The 8,488-nt window shown below is 43.1% G+C and overlaps 1 long non-coding RNA gene across 1 annotated transcript; it reads right to left on the reverse strand.

The window, feature by feature from the left end:
- Positions 1 to 5,520: 5,520 nt before the first annotated feature.
- On the reverse strand, positions 5,521 to 6,726 carry LOC142413185 (uncharacterized). Its single transcript, XR_012776691.1, has 3 exons — positions 6,577 to 6,726; positions 5,871 to 6,075; positions 5,521 to 5,746 (listed from the first exon to the last, which is right to left on the reverse strand). It is a non-coding gene; the product is annotated as an uncharacterized LOC142413185 (long non-coding RNA).
- Between the last annotated feature and the right edge of the window lie 1,762 nt (positions 6,727 to 8,488).

Here is an 8,488-nt window from a genome sequence, read left to right on the forward strand (position 1 = left end):
TGTGTATGCTGTGTAACAGAACTCTTATTATTATGAACAAACATATTTGCTTGTGTTCCTAATGTTTATCTTGCTTTGATGTTAATCTTACTTGTTAGTCAAAGGATCAATGTAAAATCTTTTCAAGGTAATTGACTTAATTTACTCTGCACATGTAGCGTGGCTATCCTACTAAAAGCATGCTCAGTAGCCAGCTTTGACAACTCCTTATGAGTTTTTCACACCAATCCTTCAAATGTTAAAGATAATTGTAAACAAATTAGGGAGCCTTTTCTTGTGTCTGGTTTCCTGCGAATACAGTTCTTGTAACATAAGAATTAGATGTTTCCTTTTAAATAACGGAAGAGGTAGATGCTCAGTGTGTGTTTCCTGACCAAATGAACAATCTGACATTCAATTCTATTTGAGGCAAGGATGCTTTTAACTGGAAATTGTCTGCAATTGGAAAGGCTGGGCTGTGAATGGTATCTCTCATGGTGATCAAGTGGTAAGGTGTGCTCTCGAAGATGTCCGAGTTAGATGGTCCCCCCATCCCCTCCAAAAAGAAAATCTAAACTGCTACAAAATATAGCACAGGTATTTAAAATATTGCTTTCAAGTTAGCCTGTTAGGAAACTGAATTCTGCAGTCTTTTTATCAAAGACTGGTCCTGATAGGATGCTTTTTTGATGCATAGGAGTTATTACCCAGGCAGCATGTATGATGTTTGGCTTTTGAAACAGCTCAGATCTGCAATGCATATAGCACCATTATTTCTAACTGCTTGCAACTATGTGCAGCTTGTGTTAAAATAACACTGAGGCAGCAAAAACACATGAACAGGCAGTCTGTTTAGGACAGCATACTTCTCTCACTTATAAAAATATTTTTACTATAATTTTGAAGTTTGTTGTGTGTTGGCCAAGGGAAATAGAATGCTAAGCAAGTATCTCAACTGTTTATTCAAGCTTGTTCCTGTAGTTTTTAGTGTATTCCACCAATGTATTTTCATAATCGGTTGAAATAGTGTGTTGCCATAATGCATTCTGAGTTCTTAAATTAGTGGTGACGGATTTGTAGGTTGCTGACTACTTTTGTCCCTTGTCTTAAAATGTTTAGTCTGAAACTTGCTAAAATCTGTGGTCCAGAAAAATCTTTCACATCTCCTCTGTATCTTATCTTTTGCTAGGTGTTTAATATTTTTCAAAATGTATGCAAAGATAGTGCCTGTAGATCGTATGAAAAATATTGCCATACAGCTTGCTACTGCCTCTTTAGTTAAAGAAACTGAGGCATGAAGTGGATGTAAATCATGCAGTGTCATCAGTAAGTTAATAAGAGGTTCAGGAATTGTGCATCCACATCCGAACTGATCCCTAACAACTCTTAGCTTTTCTGGGGTGTTTGTTGAGCAAATTAGTTTTCCTATGCATAGGCCTGTACGTAAGAGGCCCAGAAGGGAAAGGAAAAGCTTTATTTGTTTTCTCTTCAAGATACATGTGGGGTGTGACTGCTACTCAGTAGCATTAACACTAGAAAACACTGCAGAAATGGCTTGGAATTTAAAATAGGGCTGCCAATGTGTATCTTCCCCTCTTGACTGTGCTGGGCTTCCTGGCAGGATATGCCTGCTCCAGCGGCTCAGCAGTGGCCCTCCCCACAATGGCACCAGCCCAGGCCCAAGCTGCCTTGCACGCCTGCTAGTGGAAATGCCACGGTGAACACTGTGTACTGAAGCCCACTTGGCAGCTTTCCCTTCTGCAAAAGAACACCGAGTGCTGCTGCACTACCCAGGTGAGGCTGGGTGAGGACCTGCCTGACACCCAGATTAGCCTTCTGAGGCCTAGGTTGAGATGACTTCTGTTCTTTACTGTCACATTTCAAACCTCTGAGCTAGCTGCGCTTGCCAGTATGTTCTGCCGCATACTAACATCTTTTCATTCCTTTCAAATATTTGAAGGTTAGAGAAGGTATGGCAAGAAGTGCGTTGCAGTATGTGATGCTGCAACACACAAACTACTAAAATATCAAGGATGTCTTAACCTGCAGGCTGTTTCCCATGTAAGGAAGTGTGGTTTTTAAATGCTTCCCCTTCTGATGTTTGAGTGGTCTGGGGATGGCTTTTAAGGCTTACATTAAAACAAGATACTCACCTAAACTGTATGTTGTGGAGAACATAATTGGAGAACTGGATATTCAACACAGAGTGATTTTGGAATATTGGCAGTCTTGCTGTGTGAATTATGTCTAGCTTCTAAGCCCTCCTGGTGACTGAAAATGTGTAGAAAAGTTACTTCTTTTTTTGTCAATAGTTGTACAATTCAGGGTGAAAATTGTGTTCTGGCAACTAACTAAATGCGTGAGTATTGTGCAGCTAAGCTCTTAGACTTTGAGTCTGTTTTGCTAAAGGGTTAACAAAGGAGTCTAGGATCTACTGTATAGGTGTATAAAAAACCCCCACAGTGTGTATACACATACATACATATTCACATGTATATATATCCCTACATACGTATAAAACCTTTCCTGCTCTGCACCAAGTTTGTGCATCTCCTTTGTGCAGTAGCTGGAGCAGCTTCCAGAACGGCCTTTTAACTGAACACTCTTGAAGCAGTGAATCTGCTGTCCCTGCAGGCCTTTCCTCTGCAAGCTGAAAGTATGAGATTGAGGAGAAGTAGCCAATAGGGTCTCTTAAATAACGTGTCCGTAGTACTCAAACTAAAATCCAGAATGTTTTTGTCCCCTCTAGGCTCACGTAAAGCAGAAGATCTAGTATCCATCCCGTTGAAGTTGGTGCAGGCAAAATACATTAAGTTGAAAGGTGGGAATATGGTAGATGAACTTTTGAATAGGTACTCCAGCCATCTTAAACTACGCCTTTTGCTAACGAATTTGGCCTGTAGTTTAGCTCTTGCTAACGCACTGATACGGAAGCTCGCTCTCTCTCTAAAGCAAATGCCATATGCTTTTCAATTGTTATTAGCTTGTGTCGTGCATGAACCAGTCTCTCCCTGGCGAGCCTTAACAGCCCTTCTGTCTTGGCTGTGTTTGGAGGAAGCGTGCAGATTCAGACTGAATTCGAGCAGTGCCATCTACTGTCATGTTGTAATACTGCTTTGTAAGGCGGAATGGCTTTTCTAGGCTGAACATTTGAGTTCATTCCTTGGAGTTACATTTACAGCAAAAGAAAAGCAGGATAAACCCATCTGAGCCATATTTTTAGTGGTGATTGTGGCAGTGTGACCAAACACAATGTGTGGGAGCAATGCACGCAGGTGTGAATTACAGAAAGCAAGAATTGTCATCTCTGCTTTGGGTAAGGTATTGAAAGAATCTATACCGTGTATCAATTCACATGGCTATTTTTACTTTTCATGAAAACCATTTGAAATAGAAGATAGAGTCTTTATAATGTTATTTTCTTTTTGCTTTCATCAAATGATTTTTGTGTGTCAACATCCTTTAGTTTCTCAGTAAGATACGCTAGCATGGAGGATAAAGGTTCTTTAACCATTCTTATTAGCATATTACTAAAAAATGGTTGGTATGAAACTTACCTGATTCTTTTTGAGGACTGAAAATGCTATTCTGTATTTCAATATTTCCTAATTATGCTGGTATCAAGGTCTGCACCGAGAGTGCCATGTTTGCATTTTACAACGTTAAAATACCATCTACCTGAGCGCAGGTAGAACATTTCTCATGGTTGCTGACTAAATGTTACAGATTTCCCTACTCCATCGTGGTGCAGCCACTGATTTGTTTTGTGGACACAGCTGCTATGCACTTCCAAGCTAAGCCAGTCTGGACATAGTCCAGCTAGCTCCAGCACTGCCCCGATCATTTCCGCCTTTGGACTCCTTAACAAATGCCCTTCTGTTTACCCTACAACCTAACTATGTGTTCGACACACCTCCCGGCTCCTTCTCCTCCACTCCCAACGCAATCTAATATTCTAAATCTATTTTGTTGTAGGAATTAGGTTTGTGCCTTTCCTGCTGTGAAACCAGATACACCTTCATCAGTATATTGGAGGATATTGGGCATGTTAGTGATCGTCATGAGTTTCACCTCCCCCTGGAACAGACTGTGTCCTGGAGGCCAAATTCCAGATCAGAGTGAGCCCTGTCAGGTCCCTTGGGAGATTTGGAAGTTCAGTAGCTTGTTTGTGTATGTTCATGGTACTCCGTGGAAGAAGTGTTTTGCATGTACCACCAATGGCACCTGGCCAGTTTGCACAGGCCCAGCTTTCTCTGAACACCTAAAATTTTGTATACATTTGTGCTTAACACCTTGATTTCCATGTTCAGTCCTGGGATTATTACTTTGTTCTTTTCAGTATCTATCTTCAGTTATTTTGGGAGAGTAGATATATGCTTGAGCAGGGTTAAATAACACTTTGCTATGCGAACTATTGAATTGCTGTTACCGCTAGCAAAGGGCCTCTGTGATGGCATGTTCCTGCAGCCTTCCCCATGCTTCAGTACCGTGTGATGCAGGCTGGTAACGTGGCAATTTTGCTTTCCCTACTTAAATTCCTTAACTTTAACTGGCTTGCTGTGTAGATACAGCCTCTTCCAGCTGTTCCATTCATTGCATTGATACTTCTTTTACTGCGGATTTGTGTATGTTTGCATGGCTCTAGCTGGGCACCTACTAGGTTAACACAGCATATAGCTTCATGGATTTTGAAGTCAGCACTCTTAGCTCATCTTTTATGACCTCCTCTGATAATTGCAGGCCAAATAGCTTCATCAAGTTACTGCAGTGTGTGCTGTCTCTGTCATGCTTCTTCCAGTGTAAAAATGCTAAGCAAACCTTTCAAATAGTTTGGGCCTGGCAATAATTGACTAAAAGAGAAGTTCAGAGGCTGGGTTAGTGCAGGGATGACTTAATAGGACTTGGTTTGCAAACAGGATTTCTTAGTAATCTTGGTACAGATTACGGTCTCAATCCTGGCAGTATCTCTGAAGCCATCCTTCTGAAAATAGATGCATATAAAAAGCGTCACCTTTGTCCCATAAATACGAAAGCTAGCAATTCACGTTTTGGATGGATCTCAGCTGTGAAGGTTTCTACTGTCAGCTCAAAGGTTGCCTGCAGTATATAGGGAAGAGCTACATCTTAGAATTCCTTTCCCAAGCTTGTACTTCTTATTTCTCACTAGCTGGACAGATTTTGCAAAAGTTTCACTAGGGAAGAAAGAATGAGATGTAATTGCAAGTTTGACAGTGATGAGGAAGGATATAAAATTCTGACTCATCCATCACCACAGTTAGCTACTTCTGTTATGAACAAGATGATGTTACTCTCTATGGGTTAGGAAAAGGTTGTGCTATGTGGGTGGAAAACTCCTGGGTTCCCCAAAACTCCTTGACTTGCTCACGCAAAGCCTTCTGCCTCTGGGATGGCAGCAATAACGGGCCCTCTGATTGTAACCCATCCTCATTAAAGTGTCTGTACTAATGAATGATGAGTGACAGTGCACACATCCGATCCATCTGATGCATAAATGTTTAATTTTGCTTTTACCAGTCAGCCAGAGTTTGGCGGAAGATTGGTTTCTGTGCAGCAGAGAAAAAGATGCTAGTGCGATGTTGCATTTCTCCACAGGGAATTGGAGCTGGAGTAGGAGCACTTCTGAATCGGTCACGACGCTGCCATCCCCTTGAAGTTATTTTGGCTTAGACATCAAATATTGCTCACTTGTCCCTTAAGGAGTATCTGGTTTTAATTTGCTTCTCCAGTCTTCTGTGCTTTCTCTATCCTAGAGAAAAAAGCGATAAAGGAGAAGATTCATTCAGTATTCTCACTTGTTCCTGCAGACTCGTACTTAATGTCCGTACCTTGCTGTGAGGCATTTTGCTGGGCGGTAATCTAATGGCACTCACGCAGGATGACATTTTGATAGGAAACAGTGTGATCCTGTAGATAGGAGAGTCTGGCAGATGGAGATTTTCATCTCGGTTCTGCTACTGATCTTATGTACGTCCTTTCTCAGCACCTCTGGTCCTTGTACTTTCTTGTCTGGTAGGTGTTAAGCTTTCTGGGACTGCTATCGTGCTGTGAAGATTCAGTTTGTAGCCTGGGGTTGTGCTATGATACAAATAACATTCTGATTAAAATTTAAGACCTCGGCCTACAACAGCGCTTGTTAAAGTAACGCTGACTTTATCTGCAGAGATTTTCTGTTAGTTCGGTGCTTAAGGTAATACTACAATGTGAAAAGAAACCTGATGGGAGCAGGAAAGCAGTCGTATTCTAAAAAAAGTTGATTGCCAAAGTTGCCTGCTGGGATAATTAATATTAATCTTAAAGATAGTCTTTCATCTCTGAAAAGAAATTTGGCTTCCTGCTTGATTATTGTTTTTAGCCATTTCTCCTCGTTTCTTTTTAATTGGCAGCAGCGTTTCTCACCCTTCTGTAGCGATCTCTGACACTGCAAGTTACGAGCGTGTACGTCTCTGTCTCTCTCGGGGAACAGTGAGACCCCACGGAGCTGCAGTGGTAAATCTTGCTTTGAAAGGCAAAGAGGAGCACAAAACTACAGAGCCTAATTATTTACAATACTTCGGTTACTTGAACTTCTGGACATACTGCACGCACTCTGCCCGTGGAGAATACGCGTGGGTGGGGAGGTCTCGTCGCGGCCTGTGAATGACACGTAACAATGCTCGGTGGTCACGCGGGGCTCTCCGCGCCGGAGGGGAGCCCCCCGTGCCGAGGCGGGGCCGCCAGCAGCCGCCCCTCGCCTTGTCCCGCTCGGTTTTGCGGCCGGCTCCTCTTCTCCCGCGCGGGGTCGGGCACGCGCGCCCGGGGGCGGCAGCTGCCGGCAGAGGGCGCCCCGCCCCGCCAGCCCTCTCTCCTCAGCCGCCTGGAGCTGCTCTGCCGCGAGCCGCTGCGTCACGCAGGCCGCGCTGCGTCACGCAGGCCGCGCTGCGTCATGCCGGCTGCCCTGCTGGAGCTGGGCGGCTCTGGGAAGACTGTGCCTCTTGTCCTGCGGTCGGAACCATATTCCCGCTGACAGTGGGAAGCGAGGAAATCGAGAAGACCTCAAGGAAAGGATTAAAAAAAAAAGCTTCAGGAGGGTGCTAATTGTAGATGATTCGGAGAGAATCTTTGAGTCGCGAAGCGTCCGGCTTTGCGACAGCCGATGCGGCGGTCTGTAGTCATTAAGCTCTGAGCGGACAAAGGGTTGTACTGCCAAGATGGGAAGTGGACAAGAGGTGGAGGTGGGGAAGGTGAGTGAGGGGAAGACGGGATCGAAGTGAGCAAGTGAAATCTGAGGCTGGAGGTCAGAAAAATTTTCCTGATGGTGCAGAAATCTCCCCAAGGGATTCCTGTTGCTTGAGACACTATTTAAAAATAGAATAAATCAAGTCTGTTGCAACACCTATCACAGACAGTCCGTTACTGCTGTAGGTCACTTAGGACTGAAATAACCATAGACAAAGACAAGAGATTTTTGTTTGTCCTTTAGCAGTCAGCAGGATAGCATATTTCAGCAAGAGAATCTTGGTTCTATTTCCATTTTTTGCTGGAGTCCAAGCACCTGGGGTGCCTGAGCTAAACAGGCTAGAGCCTAAATGAAGTATGTAGGCGAATTTAAAGGCTCAAATAGGAATTCCAGGCTGAAATCTTACGTTCGATCACAGTAACTTCTCATGAGAAAGTTTCAGTGAATAATTTGATATTTCATTGTTGCTAGTTAAGTGTTAATATTAAAAAAAAAAACCGCTATAAATTATTTTTTAGTAATTCTGTATGTTCATCTCCCTTAATTTCCCATTGTGCTATAAGAAATAAGTCAAACAGCATTGAAAATCCCCAAAGTCCTGGAAGTTTCCCACATGCTAGAAGTTGACTTTCATGTGGTTTGCTCCATATAAAGATACTAGAGCTGGAGTTCGCCCTGAAAGCTGCGTGGTAAGAAGCCAATGCTCTAGGCAAATCTATCCCCAGAAGTTGTTGCTTTGTGGAACTATTTGAAACTTGTAATTACAGGCTTTTTGTTTAACTTTCAAGTATGTCTTATTAATACTTGAAATATAAACACTCAAGGGATTTATAATGCAACTGTTGAGTATGAGCCTTGCTTAAAAGGTGACCAAAACTCAGCAAAAGCCTTTCAGTGGTGCTCATGGGCTCACACAAATGAGGGCTTTACCCCAAAGGTTCTGTCTGGAAGTTGCTTTGCAGAAGGGAGAAAGTTACCTCTCAGTATATTGTCCTCTCTAAGTAATTGAGTTTCAGTTTTGAAATTTTTAGTGTCTTGATGGCTTTCAGCTGCTTGATGAAACCCATTCAAGTGCTTCCTTAGGGAGAGGATGTCACGTGAAAAGCATTCCTCCACACTCCAAAGTATCCACAGGAGTGCTGTCCCAGAGCCTCAGCAGGAGACTAGGGCTGGAGCGAGCTGGAGCGAGCGTGAGCAGCTTCCTCACGGTTATCGCTGTTTTCTCTAGGCCGAGGTTCAAGAACCTGCTTAGAGAGTGCAGGAAGACTTACA

The sequence above is a fragment of the Mycteria americana genome, chromosome 7 (genome assembly GCF_035582795.1).
Source record: "Mycteria americana isolate JAX WOST 10 ecotype Jacksonville Zoo and Gardens chromosome 7, USCA_MyAme_1.0, whole genome shotgun sequence".
In the NCBI taxonomy this organism is placed as follows: Eukaryota; Metazoa; Chordata; class Aves; order Ciconiiformes; family Ciconiidae; genus Mycteria; species Mycteria americana.